Source organism: Thunnus albacares, chromosome 7, assembly GCF_914725855.1.
Source record: "Thunnus albacares chromosome 7, fThuAlb1.1, whole genome shotgun sequence".
Classification (NCBI taxonomy): Eukaryota; Metazoa; Chordata; class Actinopteri; order Scombriformes; family Scombridae; genus Thunnus; species Thunnus albacares.
Genome location: NC_058112.1, coordinates 293,882 through 307,737, shown reverse-complemented (window position 1 = coordinate 307,737; position 13,856 = coordinate 293,882). Strand labels below are relative to the sequence as shown.

Genomic DNA, 13,856 nt, shown 5'->3' with positions numbered 1-13,856 from the left:
GCGATTCGCGAGGACACGCGAAAGAAGAACTTTTAAATGCTTTCTAAATACGACGACTGAAGGCTTGTTACATTAAGGTAAATCCAACAACTAACCTCGTAGTCACACTTATTAAGTCACACATCTTAACATACTTTATCTCTAAAAATACAAGTAATGTCATTATTATTGAAATTAAACATAATTATCACAGCCAAATCATCTAACTTATGAAACCTTGTGCTGGTGTGTTTTTAAATTTAACATATTTTATATTATATTTCTATTTTATTTTCCATATTTTACCAGTCTGTAGTGTGCTCTGTGAGTGTATAACAGATGTAATTTAATGTTTAAAAGTTCAGTTAATTTATATCATTCTCAAATTAAAAAGTACATTATGCTGAAATCACAACAGGCAAGGTCTGATTTCCAGATATTTCCATGATATTTATAATCACTCTTGGCTTCTTTGGAGGATGTCAAGCCACTCAATGATGGCATATTTCTTTGTCAAAAATGAGGATAACAAAAATAAAACAATGACTATCCATTCAAATATATCAACTCTGTATGAGAAAAGCAGAGGTGTGTTGCATTGCTAACTACCAGCTGCTAACATATTGAATGCATGTGATAACCAAGCTAGAGCATAGACTGTATGAGCTAAAGAGAGATGATTTGGCTGTGATAATTATGTTTAATTTCAATAATAATGAAAATGACATTACTTGTATTTTTAGAGATATAGTATGTTAAGATGTGTGACTCTTTAAATGTGACTACATGGTAAGTTGTTGGATTTACCCTATTGTAACAAGCCTTCAGTCATAGTAATTGGAAAGCAGTCAAAAGTTATTCTTTCACGAATCGCAATTGTGTCGGGCGAGTATGTGGTTTTTTCCAAGTGGTGTTGCCGTACCTAGATGTCCAAGATGGCGGAGCCACTTACGCATGCGTGACTCACATCAACGGTTGACTCAGATCGTGCAGCGACATGGTTCTCTCCAGCGGGACTCAGGTGGCAGGCGGATGTTTGTGAATAGTGCAGTATACAAATCATCTTCCTCTTTTTTTGAAAGTACACAAAAGTAAAGATATCAGTACAACAAATAATATTATACCACAAACAATAAATAATAAACAACTCAAAACTATATGGCACTGTCTTGTATATGTTTGTCCACACACTCATAACAGATACAACAGTCAATAAAAACAAATTAAAGTTCTAACTCATATTGGTTATTACCTCAGTGTCTTGTGTTGGGATGCTGCATCTTCTTCTCAATTCCTCTCAAGAGCTGGCTGTTGTCACTGTTGTCATCACTGTAGTCACTGTAGGTTCTTCACCTGAGAAAAATAAAAATAATCATTTTTGGTAATCAAAAACAAGATATTTGATGAAAACTTGGACTATTAAATGGTAAAATAAATTTATTTCAAAGATATAACCAAGAAACACTCAGACATGCCTGAAATAACATAAGGAATGAATACAGGTCATTTTTGACCCATGTGCTTTAGAAGGGTAGTGATATGAAAATGATTTTTATTCAAAAACGAAAGGAAAAATGAAAATAAGGATTTATGATGATGAATGTGATGACAAATTCAGGGGTACATGGAATACTGAATGATGAAATTTATTTATTGCAAAAATATAGAAAATAAAAACTCAGTCTGGTCACTTTTGACCCATTATGTGCACACGCATGATAATCGACATAAAATACATAGCTATGTTACCTTTCAAGATGAAATTACTTGCTGACTGAGTAATCTTCCAGCTTGTCAGCTTTTCCCCAACTGTGGTGAACTTTCCAGCTTCAACGTAAGCTCGGAGTTGATGGAAAAACTGAAATTCACACATTTTTAACTCTCATCCGTCTCTGTCTTCTCACATGTACAAACGTTATAGCCTATAACAAATAGATGAAGGTACATAAATTAGCTGTGCATGCATGTAAAACGGCACGAGTGACTCATATCAACAGTTTAAACTTATATCGTGACATGTGGTTTGTCCAAATGGTGTTGCCATACCTAGCTGTCCAAGATGGCGGAGCGCCTCGCACATGCGCGGCTCACATTGACAGTTGACTCAGATTGTAAATGGTAAACAGACTGTACTTGTATAGCGCCTTTCTAGTCTCCTGACTACTCAAAGCGCTTTTACACGACATGTCACATTCACCTATTCACACACATTCATACGCTGAATGGGTACAGGGGCTACCATGCAAGGTCCAAACCTACTCATCAGAGGGAGCTAACCATTCACACACATTTATACACTGATGGCACAGTCATCAAGAGCAATTTGGAGTTCAGTATCTTGCCCAAGGACACTTCGACAAGAACAGCAGCAACAAGAACCACACAGCAGTCACCATCTTGTTGTTGTTGTTCTTCTTCTTCTTCTTCTTCCTGTTTAATGGTGAATTGCCACCATTTGAAGCACTATCGCCACAAATTGTTGAATTACAGTACATAGTTCTTCAATCCCTATTAAACTCATGCTTTGTAGATAAATGAAGACATGTTTTAAAATGTCCAGTCATTTGTAAAGAGTGTTTTCAAGTCCATGCGTTCAATCCCTTTATGTTCCAGTTCATTCTTTAACAGCTATCTTTGTCTTGTATATTTGAGACAATGAAAAAAACGTGATCCACAATTTCAGTATTATTCTGTATAAGTTCCGGTTAGATGCTTCACGATGAGGTGTAGAGATGAGCTTAGTTTTGTGTGTCCCAGTCTTATTCTGCTGATCAGGCACTCATGTCTTTTGTTTTCCCCCTGCAGGAAGAGGTTGGAGAGGTCCAACCTCTTGTTGAATCTGATATAAATGCCTTCCTTTAGTATCCCTGTCCCACAGCCTTTGCCACTGTGCCTCAATCCTGTTCCATGTAAAAGCCTTTGCCTCTATCTTGCTTATTGCTATTGAAACTTCTACTTGATTTCTATCTAATCCATTTTTGGTAAAACGATCCATAACCTCATTTCCCCGGATGCCCGTAGGCACTGGTACCCATAAAAACTGTACATCAATTCCTAATCTAATAATTCTATATCTCATAATGTCTTAAAGGATATCCTGTCTGCGTCTTGAAGAAGTATGCTTGAGACTAGCCAGGGCTGAACTTGAATCTGAGTAAAGCAGTATATGCAAAGGTTTGACTTCCACGATCCATTGTAGGGCTAACAAGATTGCCATAATTTCAACTGCATATACAGATATATGATATGTAGTTCTCTTGTTCAACTTGACTTTTAACTCTGGGACATAAAATGCACTACTTGCTTTCCCATTCTCTGGATTTTTTGACCTATCTGTAAATATATGTACATATTGCCCATATCTCTCATGTAATACAGTGTTCACGTAATGCCTTTTTACTTGAATGAACGTGATCCAAAATTGAGAAATCAACAGATGGTTGAGGCAATAGCCATGGTGGAACAGCTGGCATTGAAACAGTTTGACTGATAGCCCAATTATTAACTTCCAGTTCCTTAGTTATATCTGATATGATTGTGCAAAAACTCTCCTTATAGATTTTGCCCATTTCCCAAAACCTATTCATAACCATTTTAATATGGTGTAAATCTTTCATAAAATCAATTTTATAGATTTGCCCAATAATAGGCCATTAATTGTCTCCTTCTTAACTGTAATAGCATGTCCCCAACTTCCACCTGTGGTGCTGACAACTGTGTTGATTTGACTGCCCCACAACCAGGGGCGTCACTAGAGATTTATGGTTAAGGGGGCTAAGCCTTTACCAGGGGGGACTGGGAGGAGGATTTTTTTTTAAATGACCCCAGTTTTTCATGAATTTTTATAGCAATAGGTGTAAAATCAACACAGTAGATCTGTCTCTTCATAGTTTGTATTTGACAAGGATCTAATATGAATTAAATGCTTTCCATCCACTTACAACAGGCACAGATCAAGCAAAGGTATTGAAGTCAAGGAATGCTATCTCCTCTCTCTAAGATATGTTGCAGGTCCTAAGTATGTTATTCATACACAGACTGATGTTTGATGTGTGAACCTCTAAAACTAAAAATGTCATAAAATCATTTAGGCTAGTTTATGCCTGGTATGAGTAATAGGCCTATGCCATAAAATTCAGTATTAATTTTAACTGAAAGCTGAAACAACTTCCACTCGCTCTCTTCTTAATCACTAGCCTCCATCAGACCTGCTCCTTCAGCCATGTCAGTCTCCTCCATCTTTCTCCTCTCCCTCGCCTGTTTTTAGTAACACGTTATTTTATTAAACTCAGATTTACAAGAACTCAGGGCTTAATTAGTGATCAACCAGTTTAATTTTGTATTTGTCTGAACTAGCAAAATCTTCTCACCTGACTGGCCTTCAGCGGAGCTGCTGCCTTTTTTGAAGAAATGTCGTTTATCCATCTACATGTTGAGGAATTGAGAGATATAAAATTGTGTTATGATCAACACAATGTGACCTTTTCACTGACATTAACTGATTATAAATAATAATCTATGCCTACTGATATGACTGTTTCTGAATACTTGAGAGGCAAAAAAGTAATGTAAAGAGCTGTCAATAACATTATTTCTATCTCTTTTGCTCATTCACACTTTGGCTGGATGGTTCGTCAGCTGGTTAGTACAGTGGAAAACGCTTATAGTGATCACGTCCATCTGGGTCAAATTAATCACCATAAGTGGATGATTATTATAACCGATTTCTTTTCTTTTTTTAATTTCTCATGCAGATTACCATCTAATTGACATCTGTATATTTATTACATGAATGAAAACGTAATGAAATGGCCAGCTTTGCTATTTACTGTAGCTGTTTCACAATACAGTACAGCTGTTTCAAACGCTTGTTTCACTGCTGACGCCTTCCTGACTCATTTTAACATGAGAGAGAGAGAGAGAGAATTAAACTGTGTTGTACTGTATTGTAATGCAATCAAAGAATGGACTGCATCAGTGTAATACAGAACCTGCATGTAACACCTGTGTATTCAATATGTATATGTAGTATGTAACATATGAATCTTCTGTAAACTGCTTTGTCAACATGTTTCTTTGTTCATGCCAATAAAGCTATTTGAATTGAATTAAATTGAGAAAGAGCGGTGGTCAAGCGAGCTAGCGATTGAGCTAGCGAGTGGATGAGAGCAAGCAGTGGTAGCGATTTTTCTATTTTCTGATTGTTTCATGGTGGTTACAAATAAACACACCCAAACCCCTGATAATGGTACAGCAGACGCTAATTACAATATCATATGTGTATCATAGGAGTAAGGTAAAAAATAAAAAATAAAAAGAGAGTCACCATAACCCCCCCCCCCCATGTTTTCATGTGTTGAAAGACACAAAATGAACACTGTAAACGGACTATTGATTACTATAAGAAAATTACTTAAACAGCGTTTGTATAGGAATGATTCTGTCCTGAGCTTTTTGATCCATGTAAGCGGTTGATCACTGTAACTGTGATTATATAAGCGGTTTCCACTGTATAACGTTAGTGTTATATAGCCTATTCTCTTGTCTTGTCCTCACTTAAACTTAAAGTTAGCTAACGTTAAGCAAGAAACAAATGAGTAACAATTTGATAGCTCGCTACAATGACCATTATTTGCCACAAATTCAGATTGGAGCTAGATAATTTCACTCTGTAACTGCTTACAATTTCACTCTGTATTTTATGTTTATCTAAGTAAAGTTTTAGCCAACATCTTGTCACAACTTCTGTGGTTTCAGACTACCGTTACGGTCTCTACCAAAGATGGTACAGGAAGTGCACCCTGTCAGGCATCTCATAATATTCAAGACCTTCTTACATTTATCTTCAATTTTGTCTATATGACTCTTCCATGTGAGGAATGCATCAAACCATAATGCTAAAAACTTCAACATTTTAATTTTTCCTAATCTTTGATTATAAAGTTTAAGGTAAATATCTTATCATTATCCATCACATAAAAAGCAGTTTGAGATTTTTCTACAGATAATTTAAATCCCCACATCAGAGACCAGTTTTCAACTTCAGTGGTAGCTTCCTGAACTTTTTTTAATAACATACTCTATATTTCCTCCTCTTTTCCAAATTGCCCCATTGTCTGCAAAAAGTGATTTTCCAATATCTGGACTGACTTGCTTATATATATTATTCATTATGATTGAGAATAACAGAAGACTAATAACGCTGCCTTGAGGAATACCTTTGTCATCTAAATATTTCTCTGAGAAAGAATTCCCAACACGAACCCAAATGGACCTGCCAAATGAAAACTGCTTTATCCAATTATACATTTTGCCCCAATACCCATATTATCTAATTTTATTAAAAGACCTTCCTTCCACATTACATTATGCCTTTTCTATATCAAAGAAAACAGTTACCACCCCTTCTTTATTTGCTTGAGCTTTCTAATGTCAGATTCCAGGCACATTAATGGGATCATTATAGTACACCCTCTTCTAAATCCACTCTGACATGGTGTAAATAAATCGTTTTTTTTCCATATGGTATGTTAATCTTTCCGTTATCATCTTCTCCATGGTCTTGCAAATATATGATGTTAGAGCTATAAGCGTATAATTATCTGGGCAGGTAGGGTCTTTCTTGGGTTTTGTGATTGGAATAATAATTGCTTCTTTCCATACTACTGGAGGCTTACCTTCCTCCCAGACCTTATTATACAGTTCTAGTAGTTTCTCCAATGCAAACTCACCTAGATTAGCTATCATAACATATACTGTCTTACCAGGAGCCATCCTTTTACATTTACTCAGGGCCTTTCTAAGCTCATAAATAGTGAATGGTACATTCATAGTACTCTGAGTAGCATTTCTTTTCTCATACACATTAGGAAATTTATTTAGCGTTTGCTGTCTCTTAACCTTACCTTCTTCTGATACATTATCTGAACTGAAAACTCTTAACAAAGTTCTTGGCAAACATTTCTGCCTTCTCCATATTCTGACATGCAATTTCTAGGTCTTTCTGTGACACAAGTAGATGTTTATCTTGTCTTATTCCCCTCATCTGTTTTATCATTTCCCAAACTTTATCTAACAGTGTTCTTCCGATGCTTGAACAAAATCCTCTCCAGTATTATTCCTAACTACTTGCTTAAGCCTTTCTAAAAGGGGGGGGGGGGCAAGAGAAGGGTACAGCAGGCCTGACACCAAAAAGCATGCACTACACACAACATCTAAAATATCCAAAATACCATCTAGTGTTGGTATTAAGTATACACACAACTACAATGTGCCAACCTGTGCAGTCCCGCCACAAGGAAGAGGGGGTGTGTCAGCATGGACCCGGCCTTGTACAGAGTCAAACTATTAAGACGGAGGAGAGGAAAGCAACTATTACATGAGATCATCATCCAAAATATAACATACAATAGGAGCGTTGCAGCTGAAGCCTAGCCTAGCCTACACTACTAAAGGTAAGCCTCAAATGCCAATATAATGGCCATAGTACTGAGTGAGCAAACGGCCAATGGGAATTGGGGATCAAAGAAACTAACAAAACAAACAAACAAAAAAAGGTAAAATATAAGTAGAAAACAGTGGCTGGCCTGGTCCTTTGCTAAGATAACCAAACTCTAACCTCTAACCCTAACCCTTTATTGTTTAATTGCTGTAGATATTTCTTAAACTCTTGACCATTCATGATAGGTCTTCTGGCATTCCATCAAAGAATAAAGAAAACCATGATATTAATCACTACACTGCAAGAATCCATTGGGAATAGGGAGTAACATCTCATGCAGTATTTCTACAGTCAGATCTTTTATGCCTGAATATTCATCAGCTGCATCAACTATGGTCTTCAGTATTGATGTTTTCTTCGTTTGTTGCATGGAGATGCTTACAACCTTCCCAATGAAGGCCACAAAGTTAAACTATCCACAATCAGGGTGTTTTCTTTAACTGCACACTTGCGTGAACACTTCATGGGACTTGGATTATGCACCTGTGGTGGTATAGAGAAGTCACTTGTAGAGTCTGTGTTTGGGGTGAATGGATAGGACTTCATTGTCATATTTTGTGAAATTTGCCAGCATATGATATTCTGTTTTGCACTTCATATCTTTGAATTGCTCTTTTTTTAACTTCACAATGTTGATAAGCAGCATTATGCTCCCCACCACAGTTACAACATTTCAATTTAGCATCAGCTGCACAACCACCATATTCATGCTCACCAGTACATCTGGCACACCTCGGTTTTGACTTGCATTGATCTACCACATGCCCAGTCCTTTGACATTTAAAACATTGTAGAAGCTTAGGAACATATTCTCTGACTGGAAAACCCATGCACCCAATCATTACTTTCTCAACCATGTTTTTCTCAAACTGAGGGAGAACAGACGAGCTGTTAACTATTTTACCTTGATACCTAGTTGGACGGCGTTTCACTACAGTTACGTTACCCCCTTTAATTTCTACTACAGTTTCACTACAGTTATGTTACCCCCTTTAATTTCTTTCCTGAGGTCTTCCAAACTAATTTCTAAAGGGACTCCACTAATTACTCCATGTATCTTGCAGTTTGCCTCTGGGACATGACTTTTGACTCAAACTCAATTCAGTGTTTTCCTCTTCAATATCTTTCCTTGTTGGACGCTATTTGCTGCTTCTATCAACATCCTTCCTCTACTCAAAAATCCTCTCAAAAATGCATGCTTAATCGGACCAATTTCTTGATGTATAGCCTTTGTAAGTCTCACTGAATGCAAGATGTTACTGGAATGTTGTCCAAACTCTACAATTAATTTCCATTCTTAAATCTCATTTGCTCTCTTTACTTTTTTCAAATCATTGTAGTTTTCTGACTCAGAATTCTTCTTCCTTGCAATATTAGGTCTTACAACAATCAATGAGTTGGATGATCGTTTTTTCTGGTGAGTACATTTTGTTTTAACGGTTTTACGCTTGTTTTTCGCTAGCAGAAATTAGCACTAGCATTAGCATTATCACTTTTAACCATAGATTGTAAATGCACCGTGCTAACCAATCTAGCAGCTAGCGCTATGGTCAGCTCCACCCTCTCGTCCAAATATGGTCACTTCTGGCTCCAAAAAATCAATCATGGCGACGGCCAAATCCAAGATGGTGATGATCAAATCGCTACACTCAAGGCTTCAGAATGGCAGTTCGCAAACCAATAGGTGACGTCACGGTGACAACGTCCATATTTTCTACAGTCAATGGTCTAGACCTATAGAGCATAACTAGGGGTTGGTCCAAGGCGAGCCTGATCAGCCCTAACTATAAGCTTTATCAAAAAGGAAAGTTTTGTCAGCCTACTCTTATATGTAGAGAGGGTGTCTGCCCCCCGCACCGAATCTGGAGGATGGTTCCACAAGAGAGGGGCCTGATAGCTGAAGGCTCTCTCTCCAATTCTACTTTTGGAGACTATAGGAACCACAAGTAAGCCTGCATTCTGGGAGTGCAGTGTTCTAGTGGGGTAATAGGGTATTATGAGCTATTTAAGGTATGATGATGCCTGACCATTAATGGCTTTGTAGGTAAGGAGAAGGATTTTAAATTCAGCTCTGGATTTTACAGGAAGCCAATGCTGTGAAGCTAAAACGGGAGAAATATGATCTCTTTTTCTAGTTTTTGTCAGTACAACTGCAGCTGCATTCTGGACCAGCTGGAGAGTCTTTAGAGACTTGTTAGGGCAGCCTGATAATAATGAGTTGCAATAAGTAACAAATGTGTGGACTATTTTTTCTGCATCTTTTTGAGCGAGGATGTGCCTTATTTTTGCAATATTACGTAGGTGAAACAAGGCAGTCCTTGAAATTTGTTTTATGTGGGAGTTGAAGGACATATCCTGATCAAAAATAACTCCCAGATTCCTTACGGTGGTGCTGGAGGCCAGGGTAATGCCATCTAGAGTAGCTAAATCATGAGATAATGTGTTTCTAAGGTGTTTAGGGCCAAGCACAATAACTTCAGTTTTGTCTGAGTTTAGTAGCAGAAAATTGCAGGTCATCCAGGTCTTTATGTCCTTAAGGCATGCTTGGAGTTTAGTTAACTGATTGGTTTCATCTGGCTTCATTGAAAAATATATTTAGGTATCATCTGCATTGCAATGAAAATTTATGGAGTATTTCCGAATAATATTACCTAAAGGAAGCATATACAAGGTGAATAATATTGGTCCAAAAACAGAACCTTGTGGAACCCCGTGTCTAACTTTGGAGGATTCATCATTAACAAACTGAAATCGATCTGATAAATAGGACTTAAACCAGCTTAATGCAGTTCCTTTAATGCCAATTAAATGTCCCAGTATCTGTAATAGGATTTGATGATCAGTTCTGTCAAATGCAGAACTAAGATCTAACAAGACAAGTACAGAGATAAGTCCTTTGTCTGATGCAGTCAGGAGGTCATTTGTGACCTTCACCAGTGCTGTTTCTGTGCTACGATGCGCTCTAAATCCTGACTGAAAATCCTCAAATAAACTATTGCAATGCAGAAAGTCACCCAACTGATTGGTGACTGCTTTCTCAAGGATCTTGGAGAGAAATGGAAGATTAGATATGGGTCTGTAGTTGGCTAAGATGCCTGAATCAAGAGAAGGATTCTTAAGAAGAGGTTTAATTACAGCTACTTTAAAGGATGGTGGTACATAGCCTGTTACTAAAGTGAGATTGATCATATCTAGTAAAGAAGGGCTAATTAAGATTAAGACTTCCTTAAGCAACCTAGTTGGGATGTGGTCTAAGAGACAGGTTGAAGGTTTGGATGAAGAAATCAAGGGTTAGTTATTTCAAGAACATCAATTGGGGAAAAACAGTCCAAATAAATGTCAGGTTTCACAGCTGTTTCTAAGGATCAATAGAGTTATGACTCTTTGTCAGCTTGGAAAGAAACCTAGGGCTATTTTTATTCTCCTCTATCAATGATAAGTAATAGGCTGCTCTGAGGGCCTTCCTATATGTTTTAAGACTGTCTTGCCAGGTTAAGCGAGATTCTTCTAGTTTGGTGGAACGACAAATCCTTTCCAATTTTCGCGATGTTTGCTTTAATTTGTGGGTTTGGGAGTTAAACCATAGAGCTAACCTCTTATGTTTTATTATTTTCCTTTTTAAGGGGGTGATGGATTTGGGTGTTATTTGCAGTGAGCCTGCAGCACTATCAACAAGACTATCAATTTGGGAGGGACGATGATTAGCATAGGAGTCCTCTGAAGTATTGAGACATAGCACTGAATTCAATACTGATGGGATACATTTCTTAAATTTAGCTACAGCACTATCAGATAGACATCTAGTGAAGACATTTTTGTCTAATGGTGTGTAATCCAGTAATATGAATTCAAAAGTTATCAAGTAATGGTCTGAGAAAATGGGATTTTGTGGAAAAAACTATCAGATGTTCAATTTCAATACCGTAAATCAGCACAAGATCGAGAGTGTAATTAAGACAGTTAGTGGGTTTATTTACACGCTGAGAGAAGCCAATTGAGTCTAACAATGAGATAAAGGCAGTGCTAAGACTATCATTATTGACGTCCACATGAATATTTAAGTCACCTACTATAATTACTTTATCCGTCCTAAGGACTAAATTTGATAAAAACTCTGAGAATTCCAGGTTTCAGTAAGACAAAATAAATCAATTTGATGATCTGAAATAACATCGTTTACTAATACAACTTTAGATGATCAGGGTACCGTCAGGGTAAAATAGTCCGTGGAAGAACTGCTACGTTTGGCTGCACAGATAGGAAACACCTTGGCTGACAGGATATACCACTCTATTGGGGGGAAAAAAATCTTTTTGGTTTATAACGGCAGTTGGCAACCAGCGTATTAGGTGCATTACTGCCACCTTCTGCTCTGGAGTGTGGACCAGAGATTAAATCCTGCACATTAATCCTGTCTGTCTAATGAACTCAAAGAAAACTCTACTGCTGCACCCACTTGGCAAGTTCATTAAAGTTTTAATGCTGAGCTCCGGAACTCTAGTCTTCCTGAGTTCTTCCCTCATATATTGTCTTTTTTGATCATACTTAGTACAATCTATGCTTGCATGTGTAATAGTTTCCTCAGCCACATGAGAAAAAATTTGTGCATATATCGGCAATCGCCAAAAATGATAGTCAAAAAGTAATCGTGTTAAATAACTGTGATGTCAATATTGAGCAAAAATAATTGTGATTATGCTTTTTGCCATAATCAAGCACCCCTAAAGAGAACAGAAATTTTGATTTACATACACACACACAAAGCATTTAAATATGTATGTGATAAACTGTTGTCTTTAATAAACAGTTACTTGAACATTTTTCAGTGTGCTCCTAGTTTTTTTCATTTAGGAACACATATACTCTTTGACAAAAAAGTAAGCATTGAACACTGCTGTCAGATGTGTAGAGACAATATTTCTGGACATAGAAAAATACTCATATATTTGAATGGAGAGTGTGAGTGAACTGCTAGGTGCTTGGGCCCTAATACAGGAAAAATTGCAGGACAGAGCTACAACTTTTAGTTTTGATTTTATTTTTCTGAAGCACTTTATCACTAAACTGTCACTCTCACTCCATTCTTTCCCTTCCCCTCATAGGTCATCCCTACTACTGAATTATACATATAAGACTCATAATTATTGTTATTATTATTATTATTATTGATAATAACACCAAACTTCATACAAAGTTTGTATATAATGTACTGTATGTATATAGACCTTTCTGCTCTATCCTTCAAAAATGAGCTGCATTTAACCGTGACACCCATCCCCCCACTTCCCTCCTTCTCCCTCTCAGCTGGTGAGCAGGATTTCAGAGCACTCTTCTTGTGAAATATCCTCATAAATCCCATGACTATGACCAAATCTTACATTAAAAATCACATTTCAGTAGGAATTTTCGTCGCAAATCCATTGATACAGGTTTGAAAGTGGTCTGACTTATAGTTTAGACGTCAGACACCTCAGTTTGGCACAAAGTCCATGCCCAGAGATTGCCTCCCCATTGGTTTACATTGTAAGGTGTGATATGGCACTCAAACTGAAGTGGCGAGATAATAAAGAAAGAAAGAAAAAAACAGAACAACCTTGAAATGTTCCCACTCACCAAGAAATGGCAAGATGTTAACACTGCTGCATTGTGTGAGACAATAGTTAAACATTTGAAAACTCTTGAGGAGAAAATGTCATTTTATTTCTCTTCATATATATAGCTGCTGAGCTATATGGGTCCCTAACTCAGTTGTTGGAAAGGACATGACTTTACAGGAGCAGGAGGAACTAACTGAACTGAGACAAAATCATGGTTTAAAGCTAAGCTTTGCTGATCTACCTTGTCAAGCCTGACTGCTATAAAAACTAAAAACAGAGAGAGACTGAGAGCTGTTGAGGAAGAGCTTTGTGTGTGTCTTTCTTCGATTCCCGCCAGGATATCAGCTCTGTGTTCATTCAAACAGGCCCAGGTTTCACACTGAGTGAGTAGAAATATGAAAGATTATAAAAGACTTGTGTTTATTTGATTCCTATTCAAGACACTTTGATGAGAATGACTTTATATTGTTAGTGCCTGAGCCCCAAAGGGGCGAAGACCCTCTTGTATCTGTTCTATTTCTTTCTTTCTTTCTTTCTTTCTTTCTTTCTTTCTTTTTTATCTCGCCTCTTCAGACCTAAATGTGAACCCCTAAACATGTTCAAAAACCCACCAAATTTGGCACACACATCAGGTCTGGTGAAAAATTTGATAAAATGTAAAAATTATCCCCCAAAGTGCCAAAATGTGCTCTATAGCGCCACCTATGTCACTAAAATGGCTGCCACGGCCCACAGAAATGTCGTAGAGAGATCGAACCAAAACTCAATTATTTGTCTCA

General features: G+C 37.3%; 1 long non-coding RNA gene across 2 annotated transcripts; it reads right to left on the bottom strand.

The window, feature by feature from the left end:
• Positions 1–24: 24 nt before the first annotated feature.
• On the bottom strand, positions 25–2,264 carry LOC122985785. Of its 2 annotated transcripts, XR_006404192.1 has the most exons (4): positions 1,729–2,264; positions 1,232–1,332; positions 787–1,048; positions 25–487 (listed from the first exon to the last, which is right to left on the bottom strand). It is a non-coding gene; the product is annotated as an uncharacterized LOC122985785 (long non-coding RNA). The 2 variants fall into 2 exon arrangements; XR_006404191.1 differs by lacking the exon at positions 25–487 and having other exon boundaries at positions 494–1,048.
• Between the last annotated feature and the right edge of the window lie 11,592 nt (positions 2,265–13,856).